This window comes from Eschrichtius robustus, chromosome 4 (assembly GCF_028021215.1).
Source record: "Eschrichtius robustus isolate mEscRob2 chromosome 4, mEscRob2.pri, whole genome shotgun sequence".
Classification (NCBI taxonomy): domain Eukaryota; kingdom Metazoa; phylum Chordata; class Mammalia; order Artiodactyla; family Eschrichtiidae; genus Eschrichtius; species Eschrichtius robustus.
In genome coordinates, this window is record NC_090827.1 from 9,050,271 (window position 1) to 9,072,883 (window position 22,613).

The 22,613-nt window shown below is 40.4% G+C and overlaps 1 long non-coding RNA gene across 1 annotated transcript in view; it reads right to left on the reverse strand.

The window, feature by feature from the left end:
* Positions 1 to 22,613, reverse strand: part of LOC137763584 (uncharacterized) — a 191,400-nt gene that overhangs the window by 161,759 nt on the left and 7,028 nt on the right. Inside the window, exon 2 of the long non-coding RNA XR_011073818.1 lies at positions 12,662 to 12,765. This is a non-coding gene — a long non-coding RNA (uncharacterized lncRNA). The remainder of the gene's footprint in view (positions 1 to 12,661; positions 12,766 to 22,613) is intronic.

The following is a 22,613-nucleotide window of genomic DNA, read 5'->3' on the forward strand; positions in this document are numbered from 1 at the left end:
TTGGAAATTGCCAGACCTCTGAATGGAGTGGCAGCATGGATCTGGAACTAAGTCACTCATCACCGTCACGTCATGCGGTGAAGGTGCTGATGGCCAAGTTCGGCACAGGGGAGCCAGTGGAGTTTCCCATCTGAGAATGATGATAAGAGTTCAGACCAGTAGCACCTCTGTGGTGACTGTGACGGACCTAAACCAGAGGCCAGGTCTTGTGTAATCCCAAGAGACATGAAAAAAAAAGGTCCAGGAAAAATGATTGGATTTGGATGTCCCATTATTCCGTCAACCTGCAGCTGAGACAGATTGTACTTATTCGGTAAGAGTCTTAAAGGTATTTTGTTCTGGAGTCTGTATTTATAAAGCACGTTGATGCCTTGATATAAAAATACTCAGAAAGCAGGCGCCTAACCATATTTCAACGATGTGTGCAAACCCTTGGATAATGCAGAAGTGAGCTTATAACAAAGGGACCACCCTTTGTTTCCCTCCCTGTAAGTCTGTCACTCTTGCTTTCATGGGGCTTCCTCTCAAGTCTTTTCATAATAGTCTTAACAGTCATGTCAACATACCACTTTTTAGACACTGTTTAAGAGGCACTACTATTGGAAGACTGTATTCAGAGGAGAAGTTGCCCTGCTCCTCACATCCCTCGGACAAAAAGTCAATAAAATCTTATTTTAACAAGAACTAAAACTAAAATATTTCGTATAATATTTTCACAAGGAATATTTTTTAAATCACCCTTGCTATAAAAATAGTGCAGCTCACTCCATCAGGTCTTAATTAAAGGCAGACTTCTCCACACACTTTGAGAAGTAATTTGCCCAAGGTATGCAGCTTTCTACATTTTTCTAGCTCCAGCACAAAGAAAGCATTCTCTGCTTGCCTCTTCCCAGTTGCATAATGGCTAAAAAACTAGTAAGAGAATTTTTTTCAGCCCGAAGTTGGAAACTGTGTTTTATTGAATTTTAAAAACACCCAAGCATTATATTTTTTTGACAAAGTCAACGGTTCCTCTCTAGTTATCAAAACAAATGGCACCTTCTTTAACTCAATAGATGTTACACTTGAAATCTACATGCCTGTTCACACTCTCTTCTTAGGGTTTGAAACTATGCAAATCCCTAAAGAATTTTTCTTGTTCCGGAAAAATGAATACTTAAGCATACAAAAAAACTGCAGAATCACCCCCAAAATAATTCTATATGAAGTATTTTTTTAATTCTACTGCAAGATACTCACGGGACTCCAAGAACATTTAAATCATGGCCGTAAACAATTCAAGAACCATGGCCTTCCACAAAGAAAAAAATAAATAAAAATCGGCATCAATGTCATTACATTATACGTGCTGGGATGCTCAGAGATTTAAAGGGAAAAGAGAAGACTCAGAATGCCCCCTAAAAGCTTCTGTAAGCACACTTTTATAATTTAATCCCATTTGTTCTCACTTTTCTACTTGTGGCCTAATAATGATGTAACAGGATCTGGATACATCATTCATCAAAATAACAGGTAAATGTTTTTTCATCAACATGACCTCACACATGGTATAGCAGGAGCTCACCACTTTCTGAGTCTATGAGCATCAAAATTTTTTAATTTAACTATTAGAATATTATACTCTGGTGTCTTCTATAGATCATGAGTGTTCAAAACACCTGGAAATGGTGTTCTTTAGGATGTTTTCCAGAAAAGCTAAAGGTCCAGTCCTGGATACCTCTAGGAGGAGTTTGCTTGGTAAGATGTACATTTACAGCTTTTGCAAGGAGTCAATAGTCCATGTTTCCTGGGACACCACGGCCTTAGAGCTGCAATAAGCAAGTCTAAGAAGGTGATTTCTCCCAGGATCCATAGTCAGTGTTTTAAAGTTTTCTTTCTTTCCTTCAGCCAAAATTTGAGAAACTGTATACGCCCTTAAATGTTGCAAATGAAAAAGTACCACTAAAAACAGCGCAATGGGAAGCATTGGTAGAGGAGCTTTCGAATCTACTACCAATAAGGGAACTGAGTAAACGGAGATAAAATGTGACCAGTGAGAGCTCTTCTATGAGTGCTCTAATTAAATATTGTCCTAAATGAACCTTAAATTAGTGAAACATATTAGAATCAGCACCAGATGCCTCACCCTTAGCTTGCTGATCAAGAAATGAGATCCTCAAAGTTTACATTGGTGCTAACAATACAAAATGTACCTTCAGTAGAGGGATAAAGGATACTTCCTTCTTTTCAGTGTTTATCCTCTGTAGCTCTCTTGTTGGCAAGTGCAGTATGTTCCAGGTTTTTGGACGGTTCCTTTGCAAAGGAATAAGACTTCCGTGGTAATAGTGGTAGTTGATTAGTTTTTAGGGGGGTGTTCTGTTTTCTCCCCACAAATGGCAAAGTTGATTCAAGTTTGATGTAAGACCCTCAATAACCCCACATTAGTATTTTATGATTCAAATGAAAACACACAGACTTTACTTCTGAATCGATGATGTAATCCTCTGAAATTAAAAAAATAATAATGCAGGGATTTCCCTGGTGGCGCAGTGGATAAGACCCCGTGCTCCCAATGCAGGGAACCCAGGTTCGATCCCTGGTCAGGGAACTAGATCCCACATGCATGCCGCAGCTAAGAGTTCACATGCCGCAACTAAGGAGCCCGCCTGCCACAACTAACTAAATAAATAAATATTTTATTTAAAAAATGCAAAGAGCAAAATTTCAGTTTCTAGTTTCAGGGCGACCGTATCCTGCTTTGGTGTCACTGATGACCCCTCATCCCCCCAAAAGGGACTGAATAGACCCACAGTTCCTGCACCAAGAAAAGCTAACTTACTCGCTCTCATTCCCCATCTCCAGGCACACCACTCTCATAATTTCTGATTCCTGTTGTTACATAAACGAGAAGTGTAATCAAACTCAACAGTGTGTCTGTGTGGTGGGGGGAAGGGACAGTGCGGTGGGAGTGCTTTTTCCTACCCGTCTGCCACCCACCTGAAAAGTCTGTTGGTTGATCGGTTGGATTGTTTGTTTTATTAGAAAAGACTTTACTAAAAAGAAGTCAAATAATGTTATGGGTTGGGTAAAGCTGGTCTGTATAGGCCATCTACTTGAGCCAGAACAGCATTCTTTTGAGAAAGAGCTGTTTCTTTCTTCAGAATCCCATCTGTGCGGTTCTAACAACAGACACATATGATCCATCCTAGTTCCACACTGGCTAAGCAAGTCTGAACTAAATAAAAAGATGTCCACCTGTATGTACCTCCCATCTACTAGAACTGCTTTAATCAAGCCGAAAGCTGAAGCAAGTGCAAGTGAAACCAAACCCAGTACTCGAACAACATCATGGAACAGGTAGTGTCAGAAAATCTAGTAAAATAGATCAAAGACATCCCCTTTCTCTTCTCAAACTCACTACCATGGCCGTAAAAAAACCAAAGCTTGGGGCTTCCCTGGTGGCGCAGTGGTTGAGAATCCGCCTGCCAATGCAGGGGACACGGGTTCAAGCCCTGGTCTGGGAAGATCCCACATGCCGCCGAGCAACTAGGCCCGTGAGCCACAATTACTGAGCCTGCGCGTCTGGAGCCTGTGCTCCGCAACAAGAGAGACTGCGATAGTGAAAGGCCCGCGCACCACGATGAAGAGTGGTCCCCACTTGCCACAACTAGAGAAAGCCCTCGCACAGAAACAAAGACCCAACACAGCCAAAAATAAATAAATAAATAAATAAATAATTTAAAAAAAAAAAAAAAACCAAAGCTTGTAAATTCAGAGAGAGAAAATAGAACAGGAAACAATGGCGGACCAAAGATGCCAACACACTGGAAGAAGGGCAGTAGAAGGAGTGGTGGTAACCGGGACAGCTGATGCAGGGGTGGCATCCCCAGGAGGAAGTGTGACACTCCTGATGAAGATGAGAGGGGCCCAGGAGCTGAAGCATTAGTTATTGATGGTGGGACTAAGGTGTGAGGCTGACACCAGAAGACCAGCTGAAAGTCTGTACTGGAAGGACCAGGTAGTTTCCTCCACTTTGTTGGTCAGGGCAAGCAGCCCTCCTTATCCCCTCCATCCACGTTGCACTGCGTTGACCAAAGGTATATTCCCTGGAGGCGTTCAATCAGAAAGGCTTCAGGTTTGGAAACGTTGGGTAGAATGAGTATGGAGAGACTTGGGGCTGCAAATGAGATTAAGTGAAGTCTGCATAGGAAACTGTAGGACTTCATGGCCTTCTCCCCTTCCCTGGCCCTGATTCCAAATGCTGGGAGCCAGAAATATATCTACCATGTAGGCGAGTAAAGGACTCCTCTCTGGAGAAGTTAACCAGCCATAAAGAAAAGAGCTAGAGTCATAGACACGAAGGAGTGTCCTAATCAAAAAGGCAGTTCAACCCCCCAGTCAAGCTCCAGGGATAACAGCTGTTAGAAAACAAGCCCTGCCCAAAGACGGAGAATGTCCCATCAGAGAGGGAGTAAAAGAATGGAGAAGAGCTCAGACTCCGGAGACAACTATCTAGATTCAAATCCAAGCTTCCCATCTGCCTGTTGGCCTTGTGCTAATATTCAACGTCCCTGTGCCTCTGTTTCTTCATCTGTAAAATGGAGATAATAATGGTTCCTTCCTCATGGTTATTGTTGTTGAGATATGTATTCATTAGCCACCCACAGACTGGGTGGCTTAAACCAGCGGTCCCCAGCCTTTCTGGCACCAGGGACAGGTTTCATGGAAGACAATATTTCCACGGGGGCGGGGGGCGGGGGGAGGATGGCTCAGGTGGTGATGTGAGCCATGGGAAGCGGCAGGTGAAGCCTCACTCGCTCCCCAAAGCTCACCTCCTGCTGCGCGGCCCGGTTCCGGCCCAGGCTTGGGGAGCCCTGGTTTAAACAACAGAAGCTTATTGTTTCACAGTTCTGGAGAACAGAAGTCCAAGGTCAAGGTTTCAGCAGGGTTGATTGTTTCTGAGGCCTCTCTTCTTAGCTTGGAGATGGCCCCCTTCTCTCTGTGTCCTCACAGGGTCTTCCCTCTATCCGTGTCCATGTCCTAATCACCCCTTCTTATAAACACTCCAGTCATACTGGGTTAGGGGTCTACTCAAATGCCCTCATTTTAACTTAGTTACCTCTTCAAATACAGTCACACTCTATCATCCATATCACCCACAGAGCAAAGTATAATTACTCAAGTATTGGGACTGTTTTTAAGCTAGCTTTTCTCCTCAGAAGGGGGTGATTATTTAGTATATTTCTATTATATGGAGAGTTTGAAGCCTATATGCTAATTACTGCTGAATATTTTTAAATCTTCAAAAATTAATAACTGTTACACTAAAGGAGAATTTAAAATGTGAGCCTGAGCATGTCACCACCCTGCTCAACATCCAGCCAAGGCTTTTCACACAGCTTATCACTTACATTTAGAAGCGGACGAGTCCTACATGTCCTCATCCACACAGCTTCATTCCCCAGTGGTATGCTGGAAATGTTCAGAAGAATTCTGCCACTTGTATTAGCAAACGTTTAAAGAAGTTGTTAGCAAACATGTATAAAAACGTACTCATTGGGGCTTCCCTGGTGGCGCAGTGGTTGAGAATCCGCCTGCCAATGCAGGCTACGCGGGTTCGAGCCCTGGTCTGGGAAGATCCCACATGCCGCGCAGCAACTGGGCCCGTGAGCCACAACTACTGAGCCTGCGCGTCTGGAGCTTGTGCTCCGCAACAAGAGAGGCCGCGATAGTGAGAGGCCCGCGCACCACGATGAAGAGTGGCCCCCGCTCGCCGCAACTAGAGAAAGCCCTCGCACAGAAACAAAGACCCAACACAGCCATAAATTAATTAATTAATTAATTAATTAATTTTTTAAAAAACCACATACTCACTGATAAATGTTTTGAGAAAGAAATTAATCATACTTCCTTGTTCTGTCAGACTTTTCTCGTGGGGAGTTCTGTTAAAGAACCATGCGAGTGAAAAGAGAATTGAACTAATATGTCTAGTCCAGTCTACTCTTACCTTTAGGATAATACGTAGAAGAAGAACTACTGCCAGGAAAACATTTTGTTCAGAAAGTACCCTCTCCTCTTATCCAAACTGCCTGAGGTATAAAAACCATCCCGTGGATTTTAACACGTTATCCGTCTCTACTAGTTCTTTAAAAATGTCAGCGTAAGCGATGAAGCACGGTAGCACTTGATACCTTGAATTTCTGAAACGAACCCTCACTTGAATGGAACATCCCAGCCCCGTGTCCTCATTTGTTTACACTGTGTCATTATTTTATCTCTTAAGCTGCAGAGTAATCAGTTCAAATCCTTGCCATGCCACTTACCGTTGTGCAACCATGGGAAAGTTCCTTAGCATTTCTGTGCCTCCATTTTTCCCATCTGTACAATGGGAATAATAACATACTTCCCTCATAGGGTTGTTAGGAGAACTTAAGCATTCAATAAAAATTAACTACTGATTATGTTTGCATCTCTCTTTCCCACCATGATGACTTAGGGGGAGAAAAGGAATTCAGAAGAACCAAATAACACTCACCAAGCATTTACCTTAGATACCTATAACACAATCATTTCTTATAGAAAGGTAGGTCCAAAAATTCCAGTTCTGGTGACATTTTAACTGGGCCCTAATGACGCAAGCTTAGAAATGCATAAAGGACAATATCAGCACAATCAAAGGTTTTGTTCTTAAGCCCTCCCTTCAACCTGTCTCTGTTTATTTCCTTTGGACCCTAACCATTATGTTTTATTCTCTCGCCTCTCCTACTGGGCTTTTCATCTTGATTCACCTTTTGAACTACCTCTTGGTTCATGAATGTTGCATTTCTTTCCCAAAACTTTCACTAGCTTGTGGCTTCCTGGAATAGTGTCTCCTTATTTACTGTCCTTTGGTACTGACCCAGGACGCTTTCCCTTCAGGGCTTCCCACTGCTGTGCCCCTCCTGCTGCTGTGTAGGGCCCTGACTGGCATGACTCTCTTCTCTCCCTGCCAAAACCAGGAGGCGACAGCCACGATTGCCAATGTGTAAACTAATGGCAACCAGCATGGGAAAGTAAAATGCAAAATTAATAAGAATAATCTTAGCGGATTATGCTTTACAGATAATTCCCCCAAATATTCTTTGTAATTTTTAAAAAAGGGGCAAGAGGAACATAAACTTGGATAGACCTTACAGTATCCAAATACTGAAGACAAGGCTAAGAGTGTTGCGTATTCCAGACTCTTGTGAATCTGCTGTTCTTGTACAGCGTAAAGAGCAGAGACAGTAGGACCTGGCAGGCACAGATTACATTCAGGTTCTGTCGCTAAATAGCACAAGACTGAGACTTTGCCCTATTAGCTCTCATCTGCGTAATATGTTTAATAATATCTACCTTACAGGAATGTTGTAAAGATTAAAGACAATATAGATCAATTGGCCAATAAAGATTTCTTGAGAGATGAGTGCTGAGAGTGCCCTTGAATTGACAAGGAAGTCTCAGCACTTCCCTGGTGGCCCAGTGGCTAAGACTCCAGGCTCCCAGTGCAGGGGGCCCGGGTTCGGCCCCTGGTCAGGGAACTAGATCCCGCATGCCAAAACTAAAGATCCTGCATGCTGCAATGAAGATCCTGCATGTGGTAACGAAGATCCCACGTGCCACAACTAAGACCCGATGCAGCCAAATAAATAAATAAATATTTTTAAAAAGGAAAAGAAAAGGAAGTCTCTAAAATGGTGGAATTGAAGGAGGAGCTGCCAGGAGAGACTGGGGATGGGGAGCTATGGTGACTCAGGTATTACTTTGGCTTATGGATGGTGGGTAACAGTTATGCAACGGATAACCTTTTGTTTAAAAAAATTCCTGAGACCTATGTATTAGCAGCTGACAAGGTATTTCCTTTTCTCTCTGAGTTAATTTTTACAACTTCTTTTTATAACGTAAGTGAATAAATTCAAGAGAAAATATATGAGCTGGAAGAAGGAAAAACCAAGCGTCTCAGCCAACTCTGTCCCATCCAGTGGTCCCGAGGGAACTTTGGGACAAGGAGAATAAATCATGTTTGTCCCTCATATGTACAAAAACTGATGGAGTCCTGCCATGGAACCTATTTGTATTGGATGAGAAACTATATTATTAAAACTTTCACCTGAGCTAGAAAAAATGAAGTCTGAATGTAGATATCATTTTGCTTCAAACATACAGACAGGTTTTTAATGGAAAACAAAGTTGCTCTGCTTTAGAAAAGGAACTGAAACTTGGGGATTGGAAACTGCCAATGGAACAGAAAAGAAAGGACTTGGGAAATAGTGTGGACTTAATTGTGTCCCCCTCCCTCCAAATTTATATGTTGAAGCCTTAAACCCTCAGAATGTAACTGCATTTGAAGACAGATATTTAAAGAGATAATTAAGTTAAAATGAAGCTGTTAGGGTAGACATTAATCTGTTCTGACTGTTGTCCGTATAAGAAGAGGAGATTAAGACACAGAAGAGACATCAGGGATGCATGTACAGAGGAAAGGCAATGCTAGGACACAGGGAGAAGACGGCCATTTGCAAGCCAAGGAGAGAGGCCTCAGGAGAAATCAAACCTGCCAGCACCCTGATCTTGGACTTCCAGACTCCAGAACTGAGAGATAATAAATTCCTGTTGGATAAGCTCCGTAGTCTGTGGTATTTTGTTACTGCAACCTGAGCAAAGTAATATGAGAGAATATAGGGAAAGGACAGGAGAGGGAGGGTGTGGCTATGACAAGAAGTGAAGGCAGCAAGCCAAAGGAGAGACAGCCAGTAAGAAATGGTGGATGGATGGCCAATGGAGGCCATGGTGGAAAAATGATGACTCGTTAAATTTTAACTTCTGGCTTGTAGTCGGTAATAATGTAATTCCACTGCACAACTTCAAAGCTTCAGTGTTGTCTGCTAAATACAAATGTGCCTTGTGTTATTGATATTTTGGTCAATGAAGGAATGGGGGCAGAGTTCAGAATGGAGAAAAGTGATTTAGAAAAAGGATTGCAGTTTCAAGAATCAAGAGAGAGGTAAAAACTAAAAACTGAGCAGATCCAGATATCAGAGCAAGAGGAGACAACGGAGATTTGATGACATCCAAACAGCTGCTCCTGGAGTTGCTGGCATAACCAGACAGTACTGAATGCGTGCCCTGTGAGAAGGTAGGTTTCCACCCTCAAGGGCCCAGAGGGATTGTGGAGTGCCTAGAAAGTGAATCTTAAGTAGATATGAAAAAAGGAAAATGTCTAATAGGTAGTTACCATTTGGCGTATTACTTTACACAGAATCTCATATTAACCCAAGACAGTTACATAGACCCACTGAGAATGAGCTCAGATTCCTTCTGAAAGGTTCCAATGAAGTAAATAGTCAACATTGTGCTACTATAACATTGGCAGAAAACAGGAGCTTAGGTGATGTGTGTTGCATCTCTGCTCCTAAATTTAATAGCAAGTAGCCCTGATTAGACTAGCGTCTCAACACTCATCTTTGTCTTGATAGACTGCCACACAATCGATAATAAATATCCTGGTACATAACCAAGAATAAATATCCTAGTACACTGATGTGAAAGAGAGTGAAAAGAATGAAAGTGGACTGAAAAGATTCTTGCACATTCTAAATGTTTCAGTACCTCTAAAGCACACACAATTAGATAACTGTCTTGTCTAACACGCAGAACATAGTACTGTGGAACAGACTACTTATTTTTACACTTTCCTTCTCCAGCCAGCTAAAGAAGGATTTCTACATAACAGGAACAGAATTTTCCACCTAATGACCAGGTTTTGTTTTTTGGTTTTTTTTTTTTGGCCGTGCCAGGCTGCATGTGGGATATTAGTTCCCCCAGCCAGGGATTGAACCCGTGCCCCCTGCATTGGAAACGTGGAGTCTTAACCACTGGACTGCCAGGGAAGTCCCCAGTGACCAGTTTCAGAAGAAGAAAATTGTTATTATTGAATTTTGCCTTTAGTAATTACTATCCTAAACAACCGACTTTGGGGGGCTCAAGTACTGCTCTTGTTATAATTGTAGTCTTTGTCAGTTTCAGTTAGGTCTTCCAGTGTAATTCCTAACTTGTAAGATTGGGATTTGGATTGCACAATTTTTGTCAGGTCAGCAAAATGTACACATATGTTGTGGTGAAGGTTTCATCTTCCTAAGGCTACGCTTATGGGCAGGAAAAAAACAAAGTTCGCCAACAAATAAACTGTCATTATCGCTTGGTCATAGTAGAATTTCCTAGACTTCTGTTTTACTACTTAAACAAGAAGTTAAAGAGACAAGAGCTTTCTTCACAAACTTCACATATTTGAAAAAAAAGACTGCATAAATTAGAACCAAAAATAACTGCTTGATACCTTCTTGCTTAGCTCCAAGTTACTTTCCAAATTATTATACCTTGTAACAGGGAGCAAATTCCTTTACAAAACAGTGTGCTATCCATGATTTTCTAAAACGACAGCCAAATTTGAAGATAAGGATTATGATAATTAACACTATGAACACAATCCACTATTTTAATACATTTATCATTACACGATGTTACATTGTATATTTATTTGTTAAGTTTGTAGTAGTTAGCCTTGACATTAGAATTCAAACTCTTTGAAGGCCCGGCTTTGCACAGTTCACTGCAGTTTTGTTAACGGAATGAATGAATTTCTGATAGTTACTAGTATATGTTTATGTATCACATTTCTTTTGTTCTAGAAAAATAATTAAATTAATTGCCCCATAAAATTAAGATACAAAATAAAATATTTCTCTCACTTCATGACTGTAAACTTTAACAGAATTAATCAAAAGATATTTCGTGACCACTTTGGGTAGTACATTACTCACTTACTGCTTTTCTCTCTAGTTTTGGTTTTCCATGATTTTCAAATGCAAAAAATAGAAGACATAGTAATAAAGATGCTTGGCAAGATCATATTTCCCTCAAGATGATGAGATAACACAAGGATACATTTTTCAAAAATAAGTGATTATCTTGTCTTGAACTTTAAGTATATGTTTAAATGGAAATGCATTCATAAACTTCCATATACCTTATGAACAAAACCAAAGTTTAAATAGAACTATCTTTAATGGACAATTATCTTTTTATGTTTCAGGCTTTCCAGTAATTAAGAAATCATTTCTGTATTATCTGCATTGGACAGAGCATGCTAAATAATATGGATAAATCTACTGTGTCTAGTCAAGCAATACATTCCAGAAAAAAATGATTTTTAAAAACCATTTTGACCAATTAAATTAGATGTAGTAGTCAGGCTGTCTTCTTCTTTTCTTTCTTTGGGGGGTCAGGGGATGTTGCTCTGGCCAATGGTTTGGCTGGATGATCAGGGACTTGGAAGAAACATGACTGGGAAATTGGGGACAAAGAAATGCGGAGAAGAGGTATGTGGATAGATTTACCAGAATAGCCAAAGATCATGAAGGTGTTTGTGTCCTAAGTGAATGCTCACCTAAGGGTGACGCCAGCAGAGGAGGATTCTAGTAATCAGTAGGACAGGATAACTTGTTCTGTGGACACCAGTCAGCCTCCTTCCCCAGCCATCACTGTAGTCACCCAGTGGGCTCGTGAGCGAAGCGGCCACGGTGGCGGGGCTGGAGGTTATGCATGGGCTCGTTAGCACAGGCAGCCCTTCGACAAGGCCCACCTGAGTGGCCGCAGCCACTCAGCAGACACCAACACTGAGCTCCCTTATGGTGCCATTCCCCCCGGGGGACCAGCCAGCTACCTGGTGTCTGGTTGATCACACTGCAGCATCTCCATCACGGAAGGGGCGGTGTTTCGTCCTTGCTAGAAGAGACACTTATTCCTGATATGGATTTGCCTTCCCTAAGGCTCTCTTCTGCTACGAACGTTCACTGAGCTCCAGTCAGACTGGCCTCATACACACCCCAGGTCTTTTCTTTTCTTGGAGCCTTTGTGCATGGTGTTCTGCCTCTCTGGACCATTCTTTTCTCTGCTTTTATAGCCAATCCCTGCTCATTCTTTAGATCCCAGCTTATATATCACCTCCTCAAAGAGGCTTGTCTTGACCACACCATCAAAATAACTTACTTGATATTACCACATCTTTTTATTTAGATTCATTTTTTGTATTATTTTTTTCCCTTTTCTCCCACTCTCATCCAACTGAGAGGGAGAAGAGATGTTAATTACCATAATAAGAGCAAATTTAAAGCTCTGTGGTATGTGAGGACATAGTGAAAAGTTGCCATCTATGATCCAGGAAGTGGCCTTCACCAGACACCAAATCTGCCGGTGCCTTGATCTTGGACTAACCAGCTTCTAGGACTGTGAAAAATACATGTTTGCTGTTTATAAGTAAAAAAATAAAATAAAATAAAACTCTCAAAAAAAAAAAATGCTCTATGGTAATTTAGAGGAGAGAAATATTACTACTTTGCGGATGACCTAGAAAAATTGTGCAGGAGACATGCTGTTCCTTTCACATAGTGGGAGAGACGGCATTCCTTCTTGTCTAGGTGTCTCATGCAACCAGTGTGAACATCCAGGACGAAGGGAATAGCTGTCCCATTTGAGTCCAGCTTCCTCTCCTCTATTCTGATATTGCTGCCTATCTGTCAAACCTCACTGCCTTCACTATGTTCATTTTTCTTTCTTCTGTTCACAAACTAGTGATTGAAAAGAAGTTGTGATTAATCACATTTACCTTAGCTGCTCTGAGGTTTCATCCTTCTGAGTGTTTGCAAAATGGCACAGAGTCTCACAGTAGGCGGGGGTCCAGGAGCAGTGGTGTGGTAGCAATTCCACAGGCTATGCAAATAAAACCAGGAGAAAGACAGTGAGCTGGGCTTTGGAGCCCCCTGACCCATCTCCCCTCTAGCCCAGGCACACAATGACTGTTCACCCTCACTGCTCTTACTTACAAACATGTGCTCTCATTTCTAGACTATAAATGTTGCTCTGCCATCATCTTTAATAAATCTTCTGCGCCAGCACTGCACACTTGAGAAGGTGAGAGCATTAAACTAGTCAAAAGCCATAGGTGTTTCCAAATTCTAAGGAGGAGGGATGGGGGTCAAAACATATGCATCAACATGGGTGGACTTCAAGGGTATTAGGCTGAGTGAAATAAGTCAGGCAGAGAAAGACAAACACTGTATGATATCACTTATATGTGGAATCTAAACAATACACCCAACTAGTGAGTAAAACAAAAAAGAAGCAGACTCACAGAGAACAAACTAGTGGCTACCAGTGGGGAGAGGGAAGGGGAGAGGAACAATAAATGGGTAAGGGATTCAAAAAAGGGGGTTATTATGGGATTATAGGAAATCATGTGTGTGAAACTTTAAAAATTGTAAAGCACTATAGAGTTTTAAAATAAATAGATAAAAATTTTTTAAAAAACATTGATGGTTGAGGTAAGTGAGGCTGTTGTTGGTAAAATAAAACAGAAAGTGGGAAAAAATGGCCTGCCTGCTACCTAAAGTGCCACAGGTAGGTAGATCAACGGGTTCACTGTGAAGAAGTACTGCTCAACGCTTATGAGCTCAAAATCACAGATATATTGGGTGGGCCAAAAGGTGCCTTCGGTTTTTAAGTAAAAATAAAAGACACATTTTTCATTTTCACCAAGAACTTTATTGAACAACGTATTCACCCTCTCATTCCACTATCTTCTGCCATTGTTCGGGCAACTTCATAATTCCATCTTCCCAAAACTTTTTATCTGTTTGAGCAAAGAACTGTTCCAGGTGCCTTTTACAGTCTTCCAGGGAATTGAAATTTTTTCCATTAAGAGAATTTTGTAAAGACCAAAATCAATGGAAATCCGAAGGTGCAATGCCTGGTGAATACGGTGGATGAATCAGAACTTCCCAGCCAAGCTGTAACAGTTTTTGCCTGGTCATCAAAGAAACATGCGGTCTTGCAGTATCCTGATGGAAGATTATGCGTTTTCTATTGACTAATTCCGGACGCTTTTCGTCGAGTGGTACTTTCAGTTGGTCTAATTGGGAGCAGTACTTGTTGGAATTAATTGTTTGGTTTTCTGGAAGCTCATAATAGAGCCCTCCCCTTCCAATCCCACCATCTACACAACATCACCTTCTTTGGATGAAGACCGGCCTTTGGTGGTTGGTGGTGGTTCATTTCCCTTGCCCCACGATCTCTTCCATTCCACACTGTTGTCCAATATCCACTTTTAAAAAAAAAATATTTATTTATTTATGTATTTATTTTTGGCTGCATTGGGTCTTCGTTGTTGCGAGTGGGCTTTCTCTAGTTGCTGTGAGCTGGGGCTTCTCCTCGTGGCGGTGCACGAGCCTCTCATTGAGGTGGTCTCTCTTGTTGCGGAGCACAGGCTCTAGGCACGCAGGCTCAGTAGTTGTGGCCCGCGGGCTCTAGAGCGCAGGCTCAGTAGTTGTGGCGCACGGGCTTAGTTGCTCCGCGGCATGTGGGATCTTCCCGGACCGGGGCTCGAACCCGTGTCCCCTGCATTGACAGGCGGATTCTTAACCACTGTGCCAACGGGGAAGTCCCCAATATCCACTTTTTTATCACCTGTCACAATTTGTTTTAAAAATGGAATTTTTCGTTACATTTTTTTTTTTTTTTAAATTTTATTTATTTATTTATTTATGGCTGTGTTGGGTCTTCGTTTCTGCACGAGGGCTTTCTCTAGTTGTGGCAAGCGGGGCCACTCTTCATCGCGGTGCGCGGGCCTCTCTCTATCGTGGTGGCCTCTCTTGTTGCGGAGCACAGGCTCCAGACGCGCAGGCTCAGTAGTCGTGGCTCACGGGCCCAGTCGCTTCGCGGCATGTGGGATCCTCCCAGACCGGGGCTCGAACCCGTGTCCCCCGCCTTGGCAGGCAGACCCTCAACCACTGCGCCACTAGGGAAGCCCCTTTTCGTTACATTTAAGTAGAGAATCGCATGCAGAAATATGGTCAAGAAGGTTTTTTTCGCTTAACTTATGTGGAACCCAAACATCAAAGCAAGTAACATAACCAAGCTGGTGCAAATGATTTTCAACACTTGATTTGGATATTTTGAGTATGTTGGCTATCTGCCACATGGTATAACGTTGATCGTTCTCGATTAATGTCTCAATTTGATCGCTGTCAACTTCAACTGGTCTACCTGACCGTGGAGCATTGTCCAGCAAGAAATCTCCAGCACGAAACTTCATAAAACACTTTTGACACGTTCGATCAGTCAGAACACCTTCTCCATACACTGCACAAATCTTTGTTTGCATTTCAGTTGTGTTTTTACCTTCTTGAAATAATAAAGCATAATATGCCGGAAATGTTGCTTTGTTTCTTCCATCTTCAATATTAAAATGGCTACACAAAAATTCACCAATTTTGAGGTCTTTTTTTTAAATGCACACTGATATGACAGCTGTCACATGCAATCTAACAAAATTGTTTTGAATGAAGTTAAAGACAGCTAAGTGCTACTAGAGCCATCTTACGGGAAAAAAATGAATGAAATATTTGGCTAACCCAATACTTCCTATCTTTTCCTAGAAGATTCATAGGGCCATCCCACACTGGCTTGTAAACTTGTTTCAGTCAGATGAGTTGGGAACACCAGCTTATTTGAGCCACCAAGTATTAACTTTGTTCTAGAGGGAAAATTTATGATCGTAAATTTCCTGAAAGCATGTGCATGGTTATTTACACTTTCCTAAACCTGAATGTGTTTACAAACAGTGACATTTAGCTATTTTCAATTAAGTCTTTCATTTCCAGAGTTCTCATATGGGAAATCCTACATGGACCCGATCCCCCATTAAAGTCACTCTAGCAGGACTTGGTCAGAACCAAAGTGTTCAAAATTGGTGTTTCAGCAATGATAGTGATGGAATGCATGTCCACTCAAAATACAGCTGGCAGCCTTTATTGCTGGATTGATATTTGTTAATATGAAGATTGGGACCTACACCCATCTCAAGGAAGGAAGAGAGAGGGAGAAAGGGAAGAAGAGAAGGAGGGAAAGAGAGAGAAAGTTTCTATCAATTGTTTTCTACCTAAACACTTTCTTAAAGTTTCATTTACACTTCTCATGGAAAAGGTGATGTTGCCCAATTAAGACATATGCTATTTCCCTAAACAGGTCATAATTTTCCATCTGTAAAAAAATGTCATTTGACTTAAGTGAGCTAAAATTCTCAAGAAACAGAGGGAACCTCAGCTGAATGTTAATCACAGTTTCAGACCTACTATTTCCCAATATACTGTCCAGCTAAATGTGGTGACTTTATTTTGCTGCAAGTTCCCCAACCCCAGTTATTCTGCTTTCTCTGCTACTATAACATACCGTCACTTTTCTCTTCAATACGTATGTGCAGAATGCTTCTGAAGAAAGAAATGTCATTTTTCAATGTTTTAAATGTTTTTCTATTGCTGCCTATTCGTCAAATCTCCCAACTGTCAATATAGTATTTTTTCATCTCCTTTGGCTTGTAAGATAGAAATTATAAACCAGCATGGTTTCCTACATTTAATATGGTATATAACTTTATGCATTTATCTAAAGAGTATTTTCCATACTTTGAATTTAACAGAGCTCTAAAATCACAGGTATCATTTCTGAGCGATAATAGTATTTAACTTTTATTGAGTGTTTACTGAATTCCAGGTGCTGGTCTAAGTTGTATACGTATGCGCATGTTTAATCCTCACTACAGCGTTCTGAAGGAGTGCTGTTTCTGTCCCTATTTTACAAAGGAAGCCCAGAGAGGTTAACTAACTTGCTCAAGATGCTTCAGTTAGGAAGTGACCAAAGCAGCCTAACGGCAGAACCCTCGCTCTTGAGGATAACGGTACACTGTATAGCAATAACGCCTTGGGACATTTAAGAAAGGTGTTCATATTTGATTCCAGAAAGCAGTGAGCCCATCTGTGACTTACATAAGTTCTACTTCTAGGTTTGACTTGCCTAACAGGCCAGCTAATAAGGCCCTTAGCTCACAAGATGGAAGGTAAATTTTCTGGAGTAAGGAGTTTTACACCTACACAAACCAAGGCAATATGCTGGCCCCTCACCTCCATCAGGTTTGTGCCACTGCTGCCTATTTGTCAAGCTCACTGCTTTCACTATGACAGATTTTTCCTTTCCTCTGCTGGCAAACAAAGAGTTCACTGAGAGGTGGTGATTATTAGTATTTACAATGTCTATAGCAAACATCATTTCCTATATGCCTATGGCTTACGATTTCATGCAAATATCTGAAATGTGTTAACGAACTACAGCGTTATGAGTAACATTTCTGAGAAAATATCGATTTTTTAATCCCCCTTTAATCAAAGCTATTGCCTTTCTCTCTGAGAGGATAGTTACATTATCTGATTCCATGTCGTCTTCCTGTTTTCTTCCCCTTATCTCTGAACTCTTTTTCCCCATTTCATTCTGTCTTTCTTTATTCTCTTTTCCTGCACAGATTCATTTTAAGAATTATTGACCTAGAAATGACGGCCTCTCCCTTCCGCTAAAAAAAAAAAAAGGGAAATTGTCTGTGTTCCTGGAGAAAATAACAGAAAACTTGGTTTGAGGAAAAGGGCAGGTTCATGCTCTACTAGCCAAACATTCTTAGGAATCATCTGCTCTGGAAGACCCTGAGCAGCCTCTGATCTTTGAAACAGAGAAAGCATTAGCGCTAAAGGAACAGTTGCTCATTTGTTTATTTGAAACACCCTGAAGACGATGTCAAGGAGAAAGAAACATGGATCTTTGATTTTCTGATATTCTCCTAAAACTTTCCATGTTCCCTGTATCGAGCAAGGTCTATCCAGAAAACCAGAAACCAGTACATATAACAGGAAGATTTTAACACAGGGAATCGATACCATGGAAGACGGAAGATCTGAGATGCCATATAGGCTCCATGAGGCAACACCATCAGGGGCCACTGCCCTCCCAAAACCAGAGGGGAGAATGGGAATGGTACGAGAGCCCAGGGCCTGGGGCCACCAGGGGAAGGCTGAGGCCAGGAGGAAGGTACAGGCACTGTCAGAGATGCTGCCTGACGCAGAGAGAGAGAAGGAGAAATCCCAGGCTACTGCCTTCTTCCTGCCTGCCTATCTCCTGTCAGCGCCATCTATTGACTGAAACGAGCCAAAGGCGGGATGAGTGGAGGCTTGGGAACGCAGCCCACGGGGCCATTCCCTCTGATCCAGAGCTGAGCCCAGCGGATGAGAAGACTGGAACTGACAGCAATCAGGCCCTGGATGGCACACTCCCGTTCTCTCCTCCACTTTTCTGCGGCTACGCGTAGTCATCTTTTCCCCACCAGAGAGCTGTTATTCAATCTAAAAGAGTGGAACTTTAGAACTCATGCGGTAATTGGTCGGTCATCCAATTATGTTACATCATTGAGATAAACTTCAAGGAATAATGTGTTTAAAACAGAAAAAAAAAAAAAAAATCTACTAAATCAATGTACAAAGGATCTTGACACAAAGCTCTGTCTCTGGGACATTTACTGAAATTTAGTTGCAGATTATTTCCTTATTGAGTTTTGCTTTTCTGTTTTCCTGGAATATACTCATAAAGTCAAATTTGGCTAACTTATGCCAGTAAATCACATTCTGCAAAATTACATTACTTCTTTATACGTCCACAGAGAGATTTCAGTGACTATTTCAGAAGAGTAGAAAAGATGATGAAGACTCAAAGAAAATAATGCAATGTTTGAACTCTTTAAAACTTTTTTAATTTCTCAATTTTCAGAAAAATATTCTAGTCTTAAGCATTCATTATAGCTTATAGTTTTAAAAACCTTAAGGTATGTTAAAAACGACCCCAAAACACTAAATTCAAATTTAACTGGACTTCCTATATTTTCATTTGCTAAGTCAGGTAACCCCATCACAGGATTAAATACAGATTTCTGTTTTATCATGGTTTTAAAAATGGCTTAATTACCAGACATACTGAGTAGAGATGGCCACCCAATAAGATTAGCCAGGAATCGACAGACAAACTAATATCTATCATTCTCATAAATAATTTTAATAAGTTTTCTGAACTTATTTAGTTTCGTGTTTATTTTAAACAATTTAGTTTAGAAATAAATAAATAATCCAATAAATAAATAGGAAAAAAAAAAACTGTGACATTTAGGAAAACTATGTTTTGAGTCCTGATCCTACGATTAAGTGAATATGAATGGCCATTGGAAAGCCATTTATCCTCTATAACTTTATAAAATGATCCTAGCTCCTTTTTCTTGGAAGAAAACAAAGACCTAGATTAAACTATGAAAGCTCCTTTACACCCATTCCTCTCTCACTCCCTTCCACAGAAGTAATCACTGCTATAGTATGAATATTTTTGCCCTCTCAAAATTCATATGTTGAAACTTAATCCCCAGTATGTAGGTGTTAGGAGATAGGGTCTTTGGGAGGTGCTTAGGTCATAAGGGTGGATCACTCATGAATGGTACTGGAGACCCGAGAAAGCTCCCTCGCCCCTTCTGCTATGCAAAGACACAGCACAAAGACGGCCATCTATGAACAAGGAAGTGGGCTCTCACCAGACATCTAATGTGCAGGTGCCTTGTCTTGGACTTCCCAGCCTCCAGAACTATGAGAAATAAATGTTTGTTGTTTATATGCCACCCAGTCTATGGTATTCTGTTATAGCACCTTGAACAGACAAAGACACTAATCATTGATCTGTATCATTCCCACCATTTTGTATGCATTTATAGACATACATGTATTTATGGACATGTCATTTTTTTATTTAGAAAAATGAAATCATATTTCACACATTATACTGAGACTTTCATTTTCATTTAAGTCTTGAATGTCTAAAATTATTTATTTAATTTTACTAAATATAGATAATACACACAGTTGTGGCAAGCAGACTCTAAAACAGCCTCTCTATGATCCCCAACTCCTGGTACTCATGCCCTCGAGTAATTCCCTACCCTTGAGTGTGGGATGGTCTAACGACTTGTATTAACAAGCAGAGAAAGGCAGAGGTAATTGGATGTCCCACAGAAGTGCAGGATGTAAAATTCTGACTTGCGTTTTACTAGCAGACTCCTCCCATTGCCTTCTCAGTTTGCATGCTTTGATGAAGCAAGCTGTCATGTTGGAGAGGAACAAAGGCCTCCAGCCAATGAACAACTAGGAACTGAGGCTCTCTGTCCAACAGTCCTCAAGGAGCTGAATCCTGCCAACAATCATGTAAGCCTGGAAGTAGATCCTTCCACAGTCCAGTCTTCAGATGAGACCCTAGCCTTGGCCAACACTTCAGTTACAGCTTTGTGAAGACTCTGACACAAGGGACCCAGCAAAGCCACGCCTGGTTACCTGACCTACAGAAACTCTGAGATAATAAATGTGTGTTACTTTAAGTTTCTAAATTTGTGGTAATAGTGCTACACAGTAATAGGTAACTAATGCACACATGATACAAAATTTAAAAGCTATAAAAGTTATTTCTGTGAAAATTTAAGTCTCCTTCCCATCCTTGTCTCTGGCCAATCAGATCCCCTTCCCAGAGGCAAACACCATTACAAGCATCAATTCATATCATCAATCTGAAAGCACTTTAAATGTTTAAAAGACATTAATAAATGTAGTATGATCATTATTCATACTAAAATTCCAAGATTTACAAAAGATACTAAGATTTTGAGTTAGCAGAAGATGAGAACAACAGGTATCATTACATAATTATCTCACAAGGGACTATATGGAAAAGGCAGGAAAAGTGACAGGTGTCAGATGAGCACATGTAAGAAGGGTTATTTACACATGGCAGAAATTCCAAGTACTTTCACAAGATAGTGTCTAATGAGCTATTGCTCATAAGCAGAAAGAGTTCAAAAGATCATTAAACACATCCTCAATACAATTGATTCAGTGTCCTATGCTGACTGAAAGCAAGGCATTATCAGGATGAGTGAAAACAAACTAGAAAGCATTGTACTGCATGGTTCAAAGCCAGGTCCCTGTATCTGACACCACACATGGAATACCGTTCATCAGACCACAAAATGGCTTGATGTAGCTAGAAATGACAGTGTTGGAACTAGGGTGAGAGACTGACTTACATGCTTGAGTTAAAGAATAGATTAAAAAAGGAAAGAGCTTTCATCTGGAACAGGAGTGAGCCCTTTTCTGTAAAGGGCCAGATGGTAAATATTTTAAGCTTTGCAAACAGATGGTCTCTTTCCCAGACACTCAACTCTACTGTCGTAGCACTAAAGCAGCCATAGACACTACATAAATAAGTGGGCATGGCCATGTTCCAGTAAGACGTTATTTACAAAAGTAAGTAGTGGATTTGACCCAAGAGCTTGTTGACGCCTGATCTAGAAGGGTAAAACAAAGGATGAGTACAGCTGAAGTCTTTCAATTTGGCACCTGATTAAAAAACTTAGATACCAAGAAAAAAATCTCCTAGCTCATGACAATTCCCGTGCTGCTTTCTGAATACACTGATTTGACTATCATTGAAGATATCTTTATTTATTTATTTTTATCTTTTTATCCAAGTATAGTTGATTTACAATGTTGTGTAGTTTCTGGTGTACAGCAAAGTGAGTCAGTTATATTTATAGTTATATATTCTTTTTCAGATTCTTTTCTTTTATAGGTTATTACAAGATATTGAATATAGTTCCCTGTGCTATACAGTAGGTCCTTGTTGTTTATCTATTTTTATATAGTCATGTGTATCTGTTAATCCCAAATTCCTTATTTATCCCTCCCCCCTCTTCCCCTTTGGTAACCATACGTTTCTTTTCTATGTCTGTGAATCTGTTTCTGTTTTGTAAATAAGTTCATTTGTATCATTTTTTTAGATTCCACATATAAGTGACATCACATGATATTTGTCTTTGACAAATACCTCACTTAGTATGATAATCTCTAGGTCCATCCATGTTGCTGCAAATGGCATTATTTCACTCTTTCTTATGGCTGAGTAATATCGCATTATATATATATATATATATATATATATATATATATATATATATATATATATACACACACACACACACACACACACACACACAATGTATATACGTGGTATATATATATTTACCACAGAAGATATCTTTTTTTATTTGAACCAAAACTGCTGCCATTTTTACTGATTTTCTGCCCATCTAGAACCTGAGTTGTCTTAGAACTAAAAGAGAACCACAAGTTAAGAACTGCCCCTCTTTTTCTCAATGCCCTGTCTTCTTACCATTCCTCTTCCAGCTGCTTGGGAGATTCTAGGACTAGAACGATAGTACTAGATTGGGAAATGCTATCTTTAATAGAGGTCTCCTCTTTATCTTTTGGGATTCCTACTACCTGTTTTTTTTTTCAAAGATACTTTTTTATTAGCCAAATAAGTACCTACAATCTGTATTTTTAAACTCTATTGACTGAAATTAGTGTTTTTAAGCATTTGATACTAAAATTATGTTGCTTCAAGGCAACTAAATTTAATATTTATAAGTCCATGTCTAGTCCATGTAACTAGACATTTTCTATTTTTGTGCTAAAGTTACTCAAACACTTATAAGTTTTATTAATTTCGTAGCATTCTTTTCCCAGATCGTTGAAATATTTATTGTGTATTTTTATGTTTCATGGATTTTTGTTAAAAAAAACTCCGGTCCTTCGTGTGAGAGA